General features: G+C 50.6%; 1 protein-coding gene across 31 annotated transcripts in view; it reads left to right on the top strand.

Moving 5' to 3' along the window:
* Nucleotides 1–19,770, top strand: part of MAP4 (microtubule associated protein 4) — a 1,839,191-nt gene that overhangs the window by 1,780,700 nt on the left and 38,721 nt on the right. The gene's annotated exons all lie outside the window — the stretch shown is intronic.

The following is a 19,770-nucleotide window of genomic DNA, read 5'->3' on the forward strand; positions in this document are numbered from 1 at the left end:
TGGTTGTCCCTTTCATTGCTAAGTCATGCAAGTGCACATGTAAGGTCGGTTATGTAAGTTTTCAAGTTACTCCAGTATTGGAACTTTCATAGATTCCCATAGCTTGTATCATTCCCCGTCGTCGGAATGGGAGCCTTGGTAAATAAAAAATAACATAGCAGTAGGTACAAAAGTGAAAGAAAAAGGCCTAGGCCTCATCTCATTTTGTAGCATATACACCTCTTTTTGTAAATGAGACCAATGTGAGTTGGCAAATACTTGTGGCAGCGCCCTAGGGTTGGCCTTGACTCTCCATACAGACATCTCGGACATCCTGATGACCAAAATTCATGGTTGACCTATAATGTATTTGAACTAGGTACGGATCTGAGTTTTTGTGAGATAGTCTAAGTTTTGTGCAGTATGGAGCTGCCTTTTATTGATTAGCCTTCAGTAGATTGCTCAAGAATGACATTCAGACTGTGACCAACATGCTTTTTAATCCTCATGTGTATTGTTCTGCCTCGGATTGGCTCTTTAGGGTTCTGTAATTATAACACTGATTGATCCAAAGGTTTTTGAGCAACCTCTCCAACACCTTCTTTAACAGAAGCTATCTGTTATAACAATTGACAAAACATCCAGAACGCCGCCGCAAGACTGGTCCTCAACCTGCCAAAACACTGCCACATCTCCCAGCACCTGCGCATACTCCACTCGAGGCGAGAATCACCTTTAAGATGCTCACCCACGCACACAAGGCCCTCCACGGCACCGGACCAGCATACCTGAACAGCCGTCTCAAATTCCACGCACCCGAAAGGACCCTACGATCAGTCCAGCTCTCCTACGCCGTGGTCCCCCGAACCAGAAAGACCAGATCGGGAGGCCGCTCCTTCTCCTTCCTCGCGGCCAAAGCATGGAACGCCCTTCCGCTCCACCTCAGACAGACAACATCGCTCCCCTTCTTCGCAAGAAACCTCAAAACCTGGCTCTTCGACAGACCCCCTCCTTGATGGAATGGAACCAGCACCCCCCCATCCCTAGCGCCTTGAGACCCTTACGGGTGAGTAGTCTCGCTTTAACAAACTCCTGATTGATTGATTGAGTCTTGCTAAGAGACATTGCTCAAATCTGCTATAGATGGCCCCTTTTGATTCGGAAGGCCAATGGGTTCTTGGCCAACATGACCTCGTATGCCAAATTAGTATATTTGTAATCATCCTGCATAGCAGAAAACAGAAGTATTGAAAACGAGTTACATACATTCAACTCTTCCACTCCCTAGTGTTTGAGCATGTGGTTCTTTTGACCATTCTGGACTTTGTGGCTTTGAGTGTGGTGCCATCAAGAAACTCTCACTTATCCAGTATTGGGGTATCTTTCATAGATTCACATTCTGATCTCAAGTCTGATGGTCCAGAGTCTTTTCAAGTGAACTTTCAGGTGTAACCAGGGCCACTGGAATTATGTGGGCGCGGAAGACCAAATTATGAGGCGGGGTAGGCTAAATTATGCTGTACATTTAATGTCTGATAGAGACTACTAGCCGCAGATTCCTTCACGTAGAATTATCCCCAGGCGTGAGACTGGATCCGGAAAAACTTTTTTTGCCACACCATCCCTGCGCGCCGGAGGTACGCATCACGCGACTACGCCCAGGCATCGTCCGCGCACTTGACGTCAGCGAGGTCACATAAGTCCCACCCCGGCGCGCCTACGTCAGTTTTTTCTTTTTTATGCGTGCAACGCGGATCCGGTCTATGCTCCGGGCCGCTTTAGGCCCCTTTTCTTTCACTATTGTGATTATCTGTGTGGAACAGTGTGCGAATGCCTTCGGGCTTTAAGACTTTTTTTTTATTTTTTATTTTTTTTTATTTGTAAACATTTTTATTCAGCATCTCATATCCATACATCATATGCATTTTCAGACATCAAATAGCAGCTGAGTAATCTATAGTTAACTTTAACAAAACAAAGCCCAAGGTCAAAGTAATTGGTATAAAGGTACAAGCACCACAAATAGTGTCAAAGAAACTCAAGTGCCATAGTTTGCAGTAGTCTCCCTTCTCCAACAATGCAGAGTGATCCCACCCCCAACATGCGGTACGAACTTCTCAGACCTCATCAACATTATCCGCCAAGCTCATTCAGAAACCAGTTTCACTGCAAGTCAGTAAGTACTCCCTCAGAGGGGCCCAGATGTCCTTGGGTTTAGAAGAAAGCTGGAGCTCTTCGGCATACACCTACAGCTGGTCCCTGCAATATACCATATCCTTCAACCATTTTTCTGCTTTGGGGTTCCTCCTACTGTCCCACGTGAACAGAATGCATCGCTTTGCCAAGAGTATGGCCACTTGAACAAACCTCCCTATCCTGCCCATAAGCTGCGGAGCATGAGCCAGTAGACACAGCGACGGTATATTTTGTAATGTTACCCCCGACATTACTGTCAGAAGAGCTATCACCCTTTCCCAGTACTCCCAGTCCACACTGCCATGCCAGATGCAGGAATCCAGCATCTCTCACATTACATCTTTTGCAATTATCAGTTGCCCTAAGGCCTATCTTCCACAGCCTGTGAGGAGTGTGGTATGTTTGGTGCAGGAATTTTAGGTGTATGATACGGAGATTGCTGTTAGATGTTAATCTCCCTGTTATCGAGCATATTTTCGCCCAGTCCTCCTCTGTGATACAGGGATCAATCTCATTATTCCAGCGTGTTAGACTGGCGGCAGTGTTGTGTGGAGTGTCTTTCTGTACAGCCTGATATAACTTGGTGACTAGTTTCTTTCTCGTTGAAGCTGTGATTATCAGTTGTAAAGCCGACTGTGTCTCCGGTTCCTCTGGGAAGTTAGTGTAGTGTACCCCTATCGCCCTTCTCAGTCTTTAGCAAGTGAATTGGAATAGTAGTGTAGGGTTGCGTATGTAAGATAAATCCTCCCCCGTGAGGTATGTGCCATCCGGGTATAAGTCACTCATGTGTGCGATGCCCGCTTCGCGCAGTGCCAGGACGGAACCTCTGTCATGAGCTGCCGACAGTGCAGCATGTCCCTCGATCGGCATCGCAGGCGCATATAAGGGAAGTCTGTTCGTGCGGCTACCAATCGCCTGCCAGGCTGCCACTGTGACATCCAGCGTGTTGATCTCAGCCTTTGGAGTGTGTCTGTTGGTATGTGTAATGATACCTCGCAAGGGGACAGGGTGAGCGTCACCTTCCTCTACCGCCACGTGCGCAATGAAGTTGTGCAGCTTATACCAATAGTATGCGTATTGTGCCTGACAACACAGGTAATATACATAGAAATCCGGTGCATTAAACCCCCCTTTCTCGTATGTCAGCGTGAATGTGCGCCAACTGATTCTTGCTTGCTTGGTTCCCCAGACAAGTCGCAGCAGCTGGGTCTGAAGAGTTTTAAAAAAATGCTTAGTCAGCGGAACCGGCACATTGGAAAATAAGTAAAAAAAATTCGGCAAAACCACCATTTTTATGATTGAAATCCGATCCGCCAAAGACAGCGGGAGACGTTGCCATTGGTCTACTTGCGCGACTAGTGCTGCATAGGCCGCACCGTAGTTGTCAGTAATAACCACTCCGGGATCTCTATGGATCCACACCCCTAAGTATTTAACGGGGTCCGCAGACCATACCAGTGGGTATTCAACTGTAGGAGGCTTTGTTGTTGTCGTCAGCGGAATAATGACGGATTTGTCACAGTTTATAGTGAGACCCGAGAAAAGGCCAAACTTAACATATTCTTGGAGGATAGGGGACAGGAACTGCTGCGGTTCGCGGACATATAGGACCATATCATCCGCGTACATGGAGATCCCGACCGGTCTCTTGTTGAAATTAAGTGCAGCCGCTCTGTGTAGTTGCCGAATTTGAAATGCCAGGGGCTCCAACACGATGGCAAATAGGAGCGGGGAGAGTGGGAAACCCTGGCGTGTACCCCTACCAACGGCAAATGGTTCAGAAGTGTCACCTCCCACGCGGACCCTCGTTGACGGATCAGTGTACAAAATCTGGATCCATCCTAGGAAGATTGGGGGAACCCCATCCGGCGCAGTATGTGCATCATGTACTGCCATTCTATGGAATCGAATGCTTTAGCGGCATCCAATAATACCGCCACGGCCGGTAAGTTGGGGTTAAGTACATGCAACATGGCAAAAATGGTGCGCAGGTTGAGGGACGTTGAGCGATCCGGAATGAACCCTGCTTGGTCGGGCAGTACTAACAGTGGCATGAGGGGTTGTAGCTTTGTAGCGAGAATTTTCGCCAGTATCTTAGCGTCTAGATTTATAAGAGATAGCAGGCGGTATGATTCACGGCGTTCAGACGGTTTGTCTTTTTTCAGAAGAGTGATTATCAATGCATAGATGAGGGCAGCCGACCAGTCTCATTCGCCTCTGCGTACATCCCCAAAAGGTGGGGAGCTAGAATGCCAGAGTACGCTATATAAAATTCTGCCGTCAGGACCGGGGGCTTTTCCATTCGGGAGTGCCCGAATGGCATCTTTCACATCCTCCACGTCTATCAGTAGGCTAAGGTACTTTCGATGAACATCGGATAGCCACGCACAAGCTTTGTCGTCTAAGTAGTTAGTCATAGCCTGGTCGTCCACCGTGCCCTGTGAAGTGTAAAGCGTTTCGTAAAATTGTCGGAATTGTTCCACTATTGCAGTGGAAGAGTAATGCGTCTGCCTGTCTGTATCAACAATGCGCTCCACTGGAATTTGGCATGCCCTGCACTTAAATCTGACGGCCAGAGTTCTGCCCGGTCTACCCCCCTCGCCAGATCTCCTGGCAACATATCGTTTCGAAAGGTATTTCACCTCCGTCTCTGCCAATGCATTATACTCGTCAATACACTCGTGTATGCTAGCTAGTATGTCTGTAGATGGCGCGTTATCATACTTGGTTTCTAGCTCGTGCAGTTTCCTTTCTATCGTGTTTAGTGTACTTCGTAAGTCTTTTAAGATTACCGCCGATGTGCTAATTCATGTGCCCCTAATGGTAGCTTTGAAGGCTTCCCAAAGTATCTCTTGACTCTTCACGGACCCTACATTCGACTCAAAGTATTGAAGGATGGCAGTTTTTATGGCGTCCGCATATGTTGGGTCTAGTAATGATTCCGCTCGGAATCGCCACGTGAATGGTTTGTGCGGGTTATGGGGAATGGTCAGGGTGAGGAACACCGGATTATGGTCTGAAAGCGTTCTCGGGAGATTGTGGACGTCTACCACCCACGCAGCTGCTCCCTCACTCAGTAACCAATAATCTAGTATAGACCAACCATTTGTCGAAGGTGTTATATGTGTGCCAGCTAGTACCCCCTTGTGTCGTTGTCTCCAAGCATCCACCAGCCCAAACTCCAGCATGCCATCCCTGATACAACCTGCAACTTTGACCATCCGGGCACCCTGCGGGTTAGATTTATCTATTTTGGGATCTAGATGTGTATTGAGATCTCCTCCCCATATGATTACTGTTTCGGGCCACGTGTGCAACACCCTAAACATATTCTGGTATGTGGTAATGTAATCTACTACCGGGCCATAAAGGCTGATAATTGTTACTAAGACATTCCCCAGTTTTCCAAACACCATTGCCCACCGCCACTCCTGGTCTGTGCTGGATTGTAGCGCTGTGAATACTACTCCCCTTTTTATTAAAATGAGGACCCCCCTCGCACATGAAGAGTAGGAATATGCTAATCTATAGGACGCCCATTTTCTAGCCACATTGTCTTCGGTTGTCTTAGTTAGATGAGTTTCCTGTAACAGCGCAATTTTCACATTGTACCTATCTAGTTGTGCCAGTACTTCCCTGATTTTCTGCGGTGTATTGAGCCCTCGGACGTTCCATGTGGCGCAATTATATGCGGTACCCGTCATGTGGAGCGAGGTAGTACAGTGCAATGGTTAGTGTGTGTAATATTTGCACGTCATGTGGACGCCTTATGTCGGCGATGGACCCTCACCTCTTTTGCATGTGGTGTTTGGGGGAAGATCACGGCTCCACTGATTTTGAGGTGTGCCAACAGTTGAAGCTGAAGTCGCGGCTGGAGCGCCGAATGAAACTGCTTTTGGCACGTCTCTCCCGGTCTGCTTCATCCCCTCGATCAGCTTCTGGGAAGGTTTTCTTTAGGCCATTGTCGTCCTCATCCCTCTCCTATGCCGCATGAGCCTCGCTACCCGGTGGGTAAGTGTCCCAGTTTGACCCCGGGGGCTGGGTTCCAGCCTGTTGGGGGCATGGGCTCTCCGCGGGTGATGAGGCCCCGCGTTTCATCCTCCTATCCACCGTTTCCCGGTGATGGGGCATCGAGAGCCCAGATGGAGACATATGCGGCGGCTTTGCAGGCCTCGCTGGCTTCTCCTCCTCCTCCTTCCCCTCCTGGGACTTCAGGGGATCCCTTGCTTTGCGCAGGCCCTCCGTGATGTCGCCAGCGGCTCCAACCCTGGCGCGGGTGTGGTGCCGTTGGGGTGCTGCCCTTTGGGGGTCCCTCATTCGGACCACGGCGCCTCTCCCTCACCTCAAACTCCCGCGGGAGTCCCTGTGGTGTCGCCGGGGCTCGGTCGCATCCCCGAGCCCCTCTCGGCCCTCTGGACAGACGGCGGCCTTGTCTACGGCTGAGGTGACGCCGCTACGGCGCTGGCAGCTGCTGGCCCTGGCAGCGCCACCGGGGCCAGTGTACCTCTCTTGTCCCACTATGGGTCGAGGCTGGAAAGGGTCCTCTCGTCCCCCTCCGGGCCCCTCTCTACCCTCCACGCAGAAGGCTGCCGAGTCGGAGGTTGAGTCGGAGGCTGAATCGGCCTTGGCAGAGCCACATGGGTCGGCGGACCTCTCCGCCCCATTCTGGGTCGAGGCTGGCGGAGGTCTCCTTGTCACTCCCCAGGTCCTCTCGTCCCTCCACGAAGGTGGCTGCCTCGTCGAAGGTCGAGTCGGCGCCGTCCCATGGCCACTTTGGCTCCGGCCCAGCTCTGGTCCCCGGCGCTGTGTGACGTGGGGGAGGCCTGTCCGGCTTCCCCTTTGGTGCCGGACAGTGATGACCTCCTACCTCAGGCGGCGGACTTTATGGTGCCGGACAGGCATCGAGTCCGGACTCGTCTTCGGACGCTCCCTCTTCTCCGGAGGTTGGGTGCCTGCTGGTGTCGTCCTCACCGGAGATGGCCGCCGCGTGGTGGCTTTTTCCCCGGCGTCATCAAAAGGCGGCTCCCCGCCATTCCCAAGTCCGCGGTTTTCGCCGGAGGAGCAACAGGTCTCCCACTCCTCGGTCCCTCCGTCTACTTTTCAAGCCTGGCCTTTGCCTGCCCTGCTTGGTTTCGGGGACGGCCACCTTAGTTTGCAGCTGTCGCCCACGGAGGAGCTGCTTTCTCCACCACGAGGCAATACAGAGGTGGGTGCGGCCTTCGCTCGCGCTGTGTCCACGGCTGTGGGTATTTTGCGCATGGGTGATCCGGTTGCCCATTTTCCTGCGGATCATCTGCTGGAGGTTCTCCACCAGGGCTCTGGTAGGAGGGAGCTGCTGCTTCCTTTTGAAGGTTCGCTCCTTTCTTCCCTGATGGGGACTTGGGGGCGTCCCGCCACAGTGGACCCGTTGCCCCAACACCACTGGCACCTTCCAGCACCGCGTGACCCGGCGTGTTCTTTGCCTCCACCCCTCTGCCTCCAGCCCACTTTTGTGGAGTGCCTTTCCCTCTTGCCGCCACTGTTGTCTCTGCCGTCCCGGGAGGCCCGCTGGCTGGACTCTTGGGGGCGCAACATGTTCGCCTTGACCAGCGCTGCTCTGCAGGCCCTCAACACCTTATGTGTGTTGGCTAGGGCCACCTCTTGTTTGTGGGACTCGGCCGAGTCCTTGGGGTCCGTCTCTTCACAGGAGACTGTTCAGGTTGACCATGCGTTTGATGGCCGGGAGCTAGCGGCATTAATTCTTTGCTCCTCTCTGGACATATCGGAGTTGCTGGTTCGTGCCATGGCTTCTTCGGTGGCCCTTCGCCACCATGCTTGGCTTCGGGATGGTGTGTTCCCGGAAAATGTTAGAGAATGGCTGGTTGATCTTCCCTTCGATGGCACTCTGTTATTCCATGCCCCGACAGACTCGGCCATCCAGAGGTTCTTGGCAGGGCTTCGTCCTCCTCCTTCTCCCCCTCAGTGACTGGTGAGTTGATCTGGTTCTTGGGCTTCCTTTTGGTAGGTCACCCTTGTTGTTCTGTGTGTTTTATGGCCACTCGATTCTTCCTTGCTGAGACCATGGTTTTGTTGACTTCTGGATGGCCCTTTTTTGACTGTGTGTTTTTTGCTTGAGTTATCTGCACAGATTGGCCTTGAGATTAGGCCTTCTGTTTTTTCTCTTGGGCTGCTGGACAAGCCTCTGCGGAGTTTTTTTCCCCGTGGCTCTTTCGGTTGTCCTCTGCTGCGGAAGTTTCTTCCAAAGAGGCTTCCCATGTCTTGGGACTTAACGTACCCTATGTTGGGTAGTGGTAGCTGTTATATAGCTTGCGTTGTGCTAGGGAGTTGTGGTCGCCTTCGGGCCTCTGCTCTCCATGGTGTTTATGTATGTTGCAGATGCGATTCCCTTGCTGGATTGGCATGCCTTGGGTGCGTTCCGGGTGTCCTTCTCCGGGGTCGCAGCCCTGTTCGCCAGGTCTGGCCTTGTCTCTGCGGCCTGGTGTTGTGGTTCTGGTTCTGCTTCTTAGGTCATGTGCGCGGACCCCTCGTGGTGGTGTGTCCGGGCATTTCCCCGCCTTCATGCTCCTGTCCTGGAGGCTGTGATGGTTTTGTATTTTTCCTTCTTCAGGAGTAGCCTGCCCGGACTGTTCTTCCTGCTTCCAGCTGCTTCTTGCTGCCGGTGCCGCTCTGTCTAGTCTGTTGACTTCCGACTGTGGTGGGCTCGCCTTCTTTTCTTTAGTCACCTTGGGCCCTCTAGGCTTTTCTTCTTCCTCTTCCTTGCCTTGGCATTGGCTGGAGGTTCTGTTGCCTTGTAGGGGCATGTGGTGCTTCGGCCTCCCCTGTCTTTGCCCTCGTTTCCTGTTGAGTGTGAACAGGCTTTCTCTTTCTCCATTCATCTTCTCACACCCCTCTGGGGTCGGTGGTGTTCTGCATGTGGGGTTCCCCTTGCCTGGGGGGGACGGGGCTTCTCGCCCTGTCCGTTGGACTGGTCGCCTGTGGTACCCTCTGTTATGTCCAGGCTGGTGGGGTCGTTTCGCAGGCCCTCCTTTCCCCATGGGTATGGCTAGGGTATCTAGTCTACGTTAAGGAATCTGCGGCTAGTAGTCTCTAGCAGATGTACAAGTTACTTACCTTCGGTAACGATGTATCTGGTAGAGATGATTCTAGCTGCAGATTCCTTCACGGCCCGCCCTTCCTCCCCGTTCTGCGAGGACCTTTTGGCTTGGCCTGCTGCACTCGCCTCCCCGTGGGTGGCTAGGTCTTCTGTGAGTGCATTCTTTCGTTCTTTTGACAGGGGGGGTTTGTCTTGTTTCTTGTACCTTTCCTCCTCTTTGCCACTTTGGAGGAAGGGTCTGTAGGTACTCCTGTGCCCCTCTGCTCTGGTTGCTCTTGGATTGAGGCTTGCTTTGACTCTCGTCCCTCCCCTTCCTCCCTCTTTGTTCCCGAGGGTCCTGGCCCCTCCTCTACCAACCTGTGGATTGAGGTCATCTGGCCGTGCCTTGCCCTTGCTCCTTTGGGGGGTTGTCGCACTCTGTGCTGGGGTTGCCTTGGATGCTTTTCATTCCCTGTTGGTCTTGGAACTGGTTCCCCATCGTTGTTCTTGGTTGAGGTTCTAATCCTGCTACATGTCATGACATTTTGCATGTGTTCCTTGTCTCAAGGGGGGGAACTGTCTATATGCTGGCAGGGTGGCTGCTCAGGGCTGTGCTCTGTTCTTTCTTCTTTTCCTGCCTTTGAGTATCGCTGTGTGGCACTGCTCTTTATGGTGTTGTTCGTCACCTTCTTCTTTTTCTGCTCTTTTGCACACTGTTCCCATGCTCCCACAGTTTGTCTGATGGCTCCGCGTTGTGGTGCGGACAAGTTCTTCAAAGAAAACTGATGTAGGCTCGCCGGAGTGTGACTTATGTGACCTCGCTGACGTCACGTGCGCAGACGACACCTGGGCAGAGTCGCATGATGCCGTCCCCCAGGAGCGCAGGGATAATGTGCCAAAAATTCGGGAAATTAATATGCCATTGACCAAAAATATAAAAATTTTGAGCAGAGAACTAGTCCTCCCAGGTTATATTCCACGATTGCCGAAGTTGTTGGGGCATTTTCTAGTGCCTCTAATTAGATTGTCTGCATAATACATGTCCTACACATTCATGACTTTAGGAAAGTAGCTACAGGTGTGTCTTCAACTTGGCATACCTCACTTCAGTATCCTGTTTGGCATCAGCTTCAGTGCCCCCTCTGGCAACAAGAGTTAAGGTGACTCTTTCCCCACTGTGATCTCCCCAAATGATTTCCACTTCTCATTCAGTTTTGGCTTCCTCCTGTAAGTTTTTCCTCACCGTTTTACATATGATTCCAAAGATGCCAAAATAGCACTCACGTGCACCATCAGTCATCTTTTCTGAGTCCTACAGGGGCTTCCTGCCTGACATTTTCTGTCACCCTAAAATGTGGCATGCATTAATATGGTAGTGTGCCCCACCAGGTGTCTTCCTGTGCCTCTGCCCTCCCTTCCAACCTCTTGGCTGCCTCCATGGGTCTGATGCTTTCTCTCCTGAAGCTTCTGTACTTCTGCAGGATTGTTGCTGCTACCATTGACATTGTAGAACTGCTCCATTTGCAAGCATGCGGCTGCCGTGCGATGTCTCATGCGACCAATGGTAGCTCTCTGTGCCCTAACAGCTTCTCTGATTGAGCATAGCAGCTCTTCCATCTGTTGAGTACCTATCTGCCATTTTGCCACTGTTCGGTGTGCTGGGCGATGGCTCCTCAGGCCTTTGTGCTTGAAAGCATCCCCAGTACACCCTCTGTATCAGATGACTGCCTTTTATACTGCACCAGCTCTTTCACAGGTTTGCTGTGAAGCCTCACCCATTCAACAGTTTTCTGTGTTCCTATGGTATTCACGGATTTCTCAAGGTAGATACTCATACGATCCTTCTGTCTACTTGCTGAAAAAGCGGCTGTAGATAGATTTTGTGCAGAAGGGTCATAGGGGCAGTGAAGAATTGCATCTTGCTCCCTTCACATCTTGACCACGCCTCCTCCTGAGGTCGATTTTAATTTTCCAGTTGGTAAGCGTGTTTGCCAAACTTGGATCTTGCATAGATTCACACGCTTGAATCATCCCTGTTGTCTGAGAGGTCCATGGTAATCATAGTGAGCATTTGCAATGCTAAATGGAGTCTGCAAAGCTTGTACATATTCACACCATTAGCCTATACACATTATTTTTTGAAAGAACTAAAGTCCAACCAATAAAGAGTTAACTCTTAAAACACCTGTCCCCCAGAGGCTACCCTACTTCAGATTACTCCGCCTGTCGTGTATGAAGAGATCCCCCCTGAGCTCTGCTCAATCTTTCCCAGATTACTGACTTTTTTCAAACTGAACTGCTGATAGTCAGTGAAGATTTTTCCACACTTTTATGAATTTACCATCTTTAACTACAGACCATGTCTGATGTTTTTTTTTTAAGTCACATAAGTCCCTTGTGAGTCTTGCGTCAAGAAAAGGCTGAACTATGAGGACCCTCACAAAAAGTGTATGCATTGCCTCTATCCTAATCCTAAAGCTAAGTATTGCATGATACGTTACACCTTTTCCACTAAAACCCTCAAAGAGAAAGAGGGAAGGTTTTTGATACGGTTACAGGAGTCAAATTGTAAGTCAATTTTTGGTGCCTCAGAAAGGCATAAGAAACACCTACAAATTCCCTATTCAACTTTAAGCAACATCCATGGTAAGCCCCAATAGTAGTCTTGAGTCCACCCCTACTCTATAGTAAAGTCAAAAGTGTTCCAGCGTCAAAGCGCTATCGAGCAAGCAAGTTCCCCCGGGGGAGGTTGGGAGGGTGGGGCCGACTTGGCTCGAATTTATTCTTACCAACATTGCAGGATCTGAGCACCCGGAATTCCTGAGTGCACCCCCTGCTGTGGGCACCGGATTGGCAACAGCTGTTTACCTGCAGGTGGCCCAGGCATGCAGCATTCAGAGATTCCAGAGTCCGATCAATGCCACAGCCGTTCCTCACACTTTGCACAGGGAATCCACTCAACAAGATTCCCCACTGGACCGCGCTCACTCTAAAACCCTCCTCTGGTGCTCCAGGCTAGGCGGTCCTGGATCTCCTGGGTGATGTTCCCTCACCCAGCAGGGAGACTAGGAGGCCTTGGCCCCAGTCCTGGTCACAGGCTGAAATCTTGCAGACCTTCTCCTCCTCACACAGCCTGATTGGCTGCTTGATAGTTGACAATGTTTGGGGTCTCAACCTCCCCTTCTTATAATCCATTTGCTGACACCAAATGTGATTTAGAGTCTGAGTCTTTGACCTTTGTTGGAGTCTGCTTCCTTTTGATATGCCCACTACTCTGCCCTCTCCCGCTTGAAAGCAGTCTTTCACAGCAGGAGTGGCTCTACAGCTGAAAGCCCCGCAACACAGGCCATGGGAATGACTAGAGTTCACATCTGGATGTCAGCCACAGTGATGTGTATCAAATGTTTAGCCCAGGGTCTCAGCCCTATTCTTTATGATTCCCTTTTCAGCCCTACTCTTTGATTCCCTTTTCAGCCCCAGCACTTTCCTGAGATGTGCCCAGACCCTTTTCTTATAATCTGTCAAATGAAATATAGCACCCTTTGAAATATACTGGGGAAGTCTGTCTCTCCTCTCTCCAGTGTGTTCCACCCAGCTAGGCCTTGTTTTTGGTCCAACATTTCACTGTGAAGGATCCTGCCATTAATTCCAAGCAGTTTATATGAAGGCATTTTTCTACAGTGGACCATTTTCCTCCTGTGTAGAATTCCCCAAAACGAGCTCCCTAGCCGCTACAGTCCGATCCTATCACCAATTCAGGTTGGGACCCAAAAATGGCATGACCATTCCAAGCCTCCACATGGGCAATACACCATTGCAGTTCCTCCCGTGCCTCCTCCATGAGAGGGAGTAACTGAGGCCCTTCCGCAGACTGGATATTTTCAGTTGTTGCAGTGCCCTGTAGTATAAGGGTCCTGGAAATATTGCCTGGATTGACGATGAAAGAAGACCCACAATCCGTGCCAGATATCGGAGAGAGATATAATATTTAGTCACTGTCCTCCTCAACTCGTGTTTGATTTTTGACAGTTTGCTTGACGGAAGATTGAGGGTGGCTGCGACCGAGTCCACCGCAAATCCCAGGAATTGGATAGACTTAGAAGGAATCAGAGAGGATTTCTCCTTGTTGACAAAATCCAGGAATTCCAACAACGTTATCGTCATCTGCAGGTGATGAGATAGAAGTACAGGACATTGGTCCATGATCAGAATATCGTCCACTTACACTATCAGTCTGACCCCACGGGCCGGTAAGTGCTTGATGACTGGCTTCATCACCTTGTTGAAGCACAAGGGAGCGTATGACAAACCGACAGGAAGGGAAGTGAATTCGTAGACCTGGAAGTTCCATTGGAACTGGAGGAAACGTCTGTGGGAAGGAAAAATCCGGACTTTGAGGTAGGCATTCTTGAGGTCAAGACTGATTATCCAATGGTTGGCCAGCAGGAGATCCCTGAGGAGATAGATGCCTTCCATCTTGAAGTGGCAGTAAACCAGCCACTCATTGAATTCCCTCAGATTGATTACGGGACGGTGACCTCCGTCTCTCTTCTCCACTACGAAAAGGTTGCTGAGAAACCGGTACGGATGGAGTGAAGTTTTGGCAATCGCCCCTCTCATAACTAGTTGTTGAAATTCGGCCTCCACCAGCGCTGACTGATCTGGAGAATAAACTAGAGGAGTTGGACGTACTGATTGTTTTAGGGAGTCCGAAAACTCTGTGGAAACCTCTTATGTTCTGAAGAACCCATGCAGCGTGGTGATAGTCGACCAATTGTGGGCATAGTCCCCCCAATTTACCCCCCAGATGGATCCCCTTGAGATCTTGCACACTCAACTTGGTTGGAGCCATAGAAGCTGTTGCCCCTGCTTTTTGCGCCTCTCCTTCAAGGATAGGTTCTGGTGGCATAGAAATTGCCAAACCTGGCTGGGTCCTGCCAGTTTCCTCAGCGGCCGGTTGTTCCCTTGAGAGGAGGCTAGGTATCCTGCACGGTTTGTCAATTGCCCCCTACCACGACCGTCTCCAGCAAAAACACGGGGCATGAAAATGCGCAGAATAGATGTCAGGGCCTCGTCAAGGGAAGTAAAAGTATTTACGAATGTACCCAATTCTTTGATGAATGGGTCTCCAGCAAGCTACCATCCGCTACCAGGCCAACCTCAGAGGAGGATAGTTCCCAGAGTCAATCTTGATCAACAGTGATATGCAGCACTCTGTGGCAATCACACAGTTTGAGTTCTCTAATAGGATGATGGCCCTCTGGTCCCAACTAGATAAGGCGTCTGGAAAAATCAAAGACCCCTATTTTTCGTATCTTCAGCCACATTAAGAATTTTTGATGGGTCCGGCGACATCCAAGAGTTTGTCTTGGCATGATCGCCAGGACTGTTGATGCCCCTCTTCGGCCTTCGACAAATTTGGCCTGGAGAGGTACTATCTTACAATCAATTTCCGGGCTGTGGGCTACCTTCTCCTCCAGCGCAGATCGAGGGCACTCCATGCGACAACAGTTCCTAACTTCCTTATCGAACGGTTTCCTTAGTCTCACTGCAGTGTATGAAGCCACAATCGGTGCTGGGAACCATTCCGCTGACCTGGGGTGGACCAGGTCATCGGGGCCAAGCATATCCGAGCCCATGAAGGAGGGGGGGGGCTGGTTGTCTCTGCGTCATTGGGGGTAGGATTATTCGAGTGCCTCCAGGGCCTGCTGGTGTCCCCGTTGTAGGAGAGTGGGGTCTGCAATCCCATGGCCACCCCAGATTTTTCCTTTTTGCTTCACTGATTTACGACTTTCCCTGGCTGTGGGCCTGCTAATCAGACCCACAGCCTAGCTGTTCTCTCTCTAAATTACAACCATGTACCTTAGGTGCATTTTACCAATTGGTACTGGGCCACCTTATCAGTCCCTGTACAGCATACCTTAGGTATCCAGGGCATAGGTGTACCCAGGGCCTACCAGGGGCTGAAGCATGTATTATGCCACCCCTGGCTGGCCACCCAAACAGACACAACTGGCTGCACGACAGCTGGGGCAAGGTGGTGTAAACACCCTTTGCTTTAGATATAGTACTCCTATATCTAACCCTAAAATGGACACATATATTCCTATCAGTCACTCCTATGGCAGGCCTTATCAATCCTGAAGGCAGAGTGCTTGGAATTATGTGTGATGGTGCTCTGGCATGAGCTGAGCCCGTTTGCAGCTTGCGGAACCAAGTCCAAATAGCTGTTCCATGATAACGCTATACCATATACTCTTAAGTGCATTATAATCCTCGCGGTTAAATGCTAACTTTGGTATAGCTTTATCAAAACATGTCGAGTAAGGTGTCATACGAATTGGAATACTAACCCCTCGCCAATTCTGGCGACGGGGTTAGCATTCCACCCTTCTAGAGGGACACGACATGTATGTAACTGTGAATCCCGGTTAAAGTCAGACATAGCCTCAGCTCCACAAAAATGGATGCTGCCACCGAGACACAAGTCTGCCCTCCTGCTGCTGGGAGTCCTTCCAGCAACGGAGGCCTGGACAAAGGGTTTCCTGTCAGGGGCGGTGCTAGCACCATCCCAGACAGGATTTTGTGTATCCCAGGTAGGCAGGGCTGAAAGGAAGGTGACTGCAAGTGGCTCACTGTGCATATGCCGGCTCAAACCAGTTCCTGGGACACACCAGCCCCTGAGCTGGGGAGAGACCGGACAAAGGAGAGGGGTGTAACCACCCCCCTCTTAGTCCCACCCATAGGGCAGGACTTAGTCGCGTGCCAGCCCCTTTTCTTAGTATAAAGGTAGGAGCAGGCCCCCTTCCCAAATTAGATAATCTTGAATCTTGAAACTACTTTCCACGAAAGGAACTCTTGACTCTTCTGAAGACTCTCCCTTGTGGCTAAGGAGTAGCCACCCTGCACCAGCAGGCACCATCGAAGCTCTTACGGTTTGCTGTAAGTCCATCCTCAGGATCAAGACTGCCCAGCTCGACGAGACCCGGATTCCCTGCCATCTCTGACCCCTACCTACATCATCCAGCCCAGCTGAGATTCGTGGATGCGACGAGACCCGTGGGACCGGCCATCTTCAAGACCTGCACGACGCTTCACCAGAACGACCCCCGAGAGACCCTCGAGTAAGTGCATTGGGGTTCGAGAAGCCCTAACCCTGAGCAGCTCCAGCACCGAAGTCCAGCCCCCCAGCATCCACGAGATCTGCGTGGGGCCCTTCTGCTGTTTGCTGCTCACCGCGTTGCCCGGCCACTTGCCTGCTGGCTTGTAGCCCTCCTGACGACGAACCACGACACTTCCATCGCTGGTCTGGTTGCTCCAGACTGGCCCTTGCTCCCCTCCAACAGAGGAGCACCCTGGACCCTCCTGGTCCACTCCAGACGCCATCTTGAGTCCACCGCGTGGGCTTGCCTTTGCCAAGGCTTGTTGCTCCAATCCTGGTTTCAGCAGCGCCGACAGAAGACACCCTCGTGGGACAGCTCGCCCCTCCATCCTGATCGCCGACAACGCCTCCTGGTCCGAGAGACTGCAGAGCCAAGCGTCGCCCACTCACCTGGTCGAGGTGACTTCATCCGGTGCCATCCTGGTGCCCATCTGATCACTGGCTAGTGATTAAGAACTGAGTCCCCTCTGCTTTCAGGTCATCTTCAACTCCGATCCAGGCCTTGATCCCATCGAACTTCATCACTGGTCGCCTGCCAGCAACTTCTTCTTTCAGGCTCCATAGACTGTAACGAGGATTCCCGACGTCTTTTGAACCCTATGCAGCCGCAGCCCCTGGGCTAGGTAACTCGAGCATTTCGGTGCTCCAACGTAGGTTTACTATCTAAGTGTCCAGATCCTTTTTCGTTTTCAGCCTAACTAGTCTGATTCGTCCGATAACACTAACTTTACGAAATCCAGCATCCATAGACTTCTTCCTGCATCCCGCGTGAGAGTGCACACTCTGCACACGATCTCCCTAGGCCTCCTGCTCCTAACCTTAGGGTTCAGTAGTGTAGTCCTAGCGATCCTGAAGCCTCTGTATCTGGTTACTTACCTGTTAGCATTTCGCATTCCACTTTTTGTGTATATGGTTTTTCGTGCCCCTCGGGCATTTGTGTAAATTGTGCAACTTATAGTATTTTCCTAAGAGTTTTGTATTGTGCTTAGCTCCCTGACTCATAAAGAGTTCAGGGTAGACTTGTTATAAATAAATATCCTTTATTTTCATAACAACTTGTGTGGTGTCCTTTCACTTGGTGTTCAAGGGGTATATGTGATGGTAAAACAGCTGGCTTAACACGCCCTCTAGAGTTTAGCCTGAAGACTGCTCGTGTCCATGCTACTAGGATAGCTGGTCTGAAAGGTTGACTTACAACCAATCATTAATAAGGTTTGTTTGGTATGATACACAGTGATCACTAGAATAGTGAGCACTATATATCAGGCCAACTTCTCACACCCGTCACCATCTGAGGCATAGGGGGAGTCATCTCCGTCAAGGAGGGCAGGAGTGGGAGAAGGGGGGGCTGAGGTCGGGTGGAGGTCCGCTTGTGGGACAGAGGAAGGCTGCGACTGAATAAAGGCCAGTTACAGGCACCCAAAGGCGTCCATATCGAAGCCTCTACCCTCTGCGCCCTTGCTCCCTTGCAGTGCGGGCGTAGGAACCCCTGGTGGTCTGGGGGCTTGAGGCCCGGAAAAGTCTTCCCTCAACTCGAGGGTTGTTTGCAATGCACTTGTAGTTACTTAATATACATCTCAGAGGTCCCACCACATGAGACCGCTCTGCAAATGGATACGTACAAAATTTGACAAACGGTCATCAGTGGGGAGGGAAGTTTAATCTTCCTTCTCCTCATATTAGTCACCATAATCCTCCATCGTTAGCAGCAGTATGCAAAGCGGGTGTCAAGCTCCAGGCGGTGGCCTCAATTCTGTGATACCCTAAGTCTCCCGATAAAAATGGTACCTCACTTGGGTGGGTAGGCTCTGTGCCCATGACAGGAAACTGCTCAAAACGCAACGTGAACACACCACATTTTCACACTGAAAAATGACCCTTTTTTTCTTTTTTTTGCAAAGTGCATAGCTGTAGTTTTTTAACCCTAGCTCTGCCGGCACCTAAGGAAACCTAGCAAACCTTTATATTTTTTAAAACTAGACACCGAGGGGAATCCAGGATGGGGTGACTTGACTGGCTCTCACCAGGTTCTGTTACACAGAATCCCTTTCAAACCTTTAAATTTGTCAAACAAACACATTTTCCTCACTTTTCTATGGTGGAAAGTTCTGGCATTTGCGTGGATCCACAAAATTCCACTCACCCTGCAAAGTCTTCTGAGAAAAATGGTACCTCACTTGTGTGGGTAGGCCTAGTGCCCGCAACAGGAAACGCCCAAAACGCAACGTGGACACACCCCATTTAGACAGTGAAATATTTTTTTGCAAAATGCCTAGCTGTAGTATTTGAACCCTAGCTCTGCCGGCACCTAGGGAAACCTAGCAAACCTATACATTTTTTTTAAAATAGACACCCGGGGGATGCCATGGAGGTATCCCCTGCAAACCTCAAATTTAGCTGAAAAAAATCACCTACCGCACATTTTTTTTGTGGGAAAGTTGTGGCATCACCGGGCTGACACAAATTTCCTACCACACAGCGATCCCCCGGTTCTCCCGATAAAAATGGTACCTCACTGGTATGGGAGGCCCAAGTACCCGCGACAGGCAAGGGCCCAAAACGTATTGCGGCGACATCAAAAGTGTGCGCTCCTAGCACTCCCCTCCCCTTTGATACCGGTTCTGTGTTTCATCTACCACCCCGTTACAGTCCCACCACCCCGATCACCGTCCGCCGCTCCCTTAGCTTTCTCTTAAGTGACATCAGTGTGTCAAAGGATGACCCAGTCAGTGGTTGTGGGGCCTAGACAGTAACCAGGGTCAATGTTAGGCCATGCACTCGTTCTTTCGCCCCACATACCTGCTCAGTCTGTCCGTCCATTTTTTCTGCAGTACATAGGGCATTCCCCTAGATCCCTAGTGAATCCAGTGTGGCAGTCCTGGGTTTACCATATTGGGTCAGGAACTGAGCTTTGTTACCTATTAAATGTCTCTAAGAGAGTCATCTGGCTTGGTGTAATACTGCTATTTTCTTTATTTTGTGGAGTAGGCCATTCTTATTCCAGGAGATCAGGCTTGACTGTCTCTGCTTGTAAACCATCGCTAACTAAAACCATCAAAGTAAGGTTTACCATGCTCCAGATTCTGGGGAGCTATAAGCGTGGGGGTCTCCATCTGCCATGAACCCAAATAACAAAAGCCACTATTTCCCAACTTCACCCTCTTCATACTTTGAAAAATGTGCAGTACCTGTCGCGGAAGTCCGCTCCACACAGCACCTGACACTGGACAGAGCCACTCCCAATCATATCCCAACCCCTCTTTCCCTGACTCTGTAGTGTAAGCGCAAGGTGCCCAACTTGAAGGTCGGGCCCCTGGTCATGCACCACAAAAAGAAAAAAGTAACCCAAAAAAGCAAAGAA

This window comes from Lissotriton helveticus, chromosome 10 (genome assembly GCF_964261635.1).
Source record: "Lissotriton helveticus chromosome 10, aLisHel1.1, whole genome shotgun sequence".
NCBI classification, from domain to species: domain Eukaryota; kingdom Metazoa; phylum Chordata; class Amphibia; order Caudata; family Salamandridae; genus Lissotriton; species Lissotriton helveticus.